We start from the raw sequence: 1,745 nt of genomic DNA, 5'->3' as shown, positions 1-1,745 counted from the left end.
TAACCTCGCTAGTATCTTTGTCTGAGTTTGAACACAGATGAACTTAGTTTAATATGTCAATGAGCATGTATCGGAGAGAGTTTACTTTGTGTTTCTATAATTATACAGTGGTTTATGCGAAAGGAAGGGATAAGTGACTGGTTAGTTTGATTTTGTCATGCTGAATTTTTTGTTTGTTTTTACATACAAGATTTAAATTGGTACTAGTATGAATACCCGGCTTCGACACAATATATAAAAAAATCTCTCGTCGTCAGAAAGCTACATTATCGCAGCTAGATTAAAAATGTCAAAATGACGGGCCAGGATGAATACTGAGGAAGGAGAACCTACTTCTAGTAACTATCACGTATTTTTTTTTTAAATCGTGATTTTTCAACAGTTCATGTTTTCATATGTTGTTGATTTAGAATGTATGATCATGTAACAACCTTTTCTCTATAAAGAATTAATTTTCAGATAGAATCGGAATACGTATTAAAAACATGGGAAGAAACATTTGTTTACGTTGTAAAAATGACGCGTGCTGTCGATAACTACGGCTTCTGTTTCGGACAAAAATGAAATGATTAAAGAAAAGTTGTCTCAACATGAAAAAGAGTCCATTGACAAGAATGCTTTAATCTATGAAAAGTATTAAAAAAATAATTTATCAAGTATCTCAACACGTCCCATATCGGACACATATTCTACATGTACACGTAGTGGTTTTGCCATACATTTTAGTGTGTGTGATGGCTAATATGACTTACTAAGTGTTAGCGTATGGAGAGAGTAAAAGTGGGAAAGGGAGTATACATAAATGTATATATGCATGATAAAGAAAGAAAAAATGGCCAAAGATATTGAGTTGTACAATGTAATAAAAAAAAATCACAAACGTTTCTCTTTTTTTATACGGGTGTAGTTTGTCATTGCATATATGCACTTTATGAAAACATTTGAAAAGGGATATTCGTCTCGTGAATATTCCTTTTACAGAAAGGTTTGTCCCATGGTTGAAGAAAGGTGTTTAGCCCCGTACAGTTGTCACATTCCGGTACTAAATTCAATATATATTTATATATATATACTTCATGTTAATGCCTATTAACATTGTTGACATTTACTTGTAAATGTATGACGGGCGAAGGCTGTGATAAATTGTAGAAACGTGTGCCCCATCCCATGTTCAATTTAATTGGCAACAAATATGTTTAAAGCTAAATAAATTTAAATTCTCAATATTGGCAAGTGTGCAATTAACTTCTTATGATGAATAACTACTGTTCAATAAGTTTTAATACGGACTTAGAAATCATATTACTTGGCTTCATAGTGCGTTAAGAAGTTGCAGTTGCCTGACGCCCCTCTCTGGGGGCCCCTTTGGAAACCGTTTCATCTCGCCCAGACCGCTTGCGTTTACTGCCTAGTCAGGTGACGTTTCGGCCCTATTTTTAGCAGGGCTTTCCCGAACAATTCAAGTGGTCAAACTGGACATAGCGAGGTAACATAAAAGTGCATACAATACATACATTCATTAAAAAAAATATGGCTCTTCACGTGATGTCCCTTTAATGATGAGTGGACAGAAATTTTGGATCAAGGAGGATGTACTGATGTTATTTATTGTAATCTCATGAAAGCATTTGATAAAGTTTCTCATCAACAACTAATCCATAAACTAGCAAATACGGAATATCGGGGAGATTCACCTCTTGGATTGGCTGATTTTTTTTTACTAGAAAAAACCCAAAGGGTTGTCG

The sequence above is a fragment of the Mizuhopecten yessoensis genome, unplaced genomic scaffold (assembly GCF_002113885.1).
Source record: "Mizuhopecten yessoensis strain PY_sf001 unplaced genomic scaffold, ASM211388v2 scaffold10641, whole genome shotgun sequence".
Classification (NCBI taxonomy): Eukaryota; Metazoa; Mollusca; class Bivalvia; order Pectinida; family Pectinidae; genus Mizuhopecten; species Mizuhopecten yessoensis.
Note: the sequence above shows the minus strand (reverse complement) of the source record.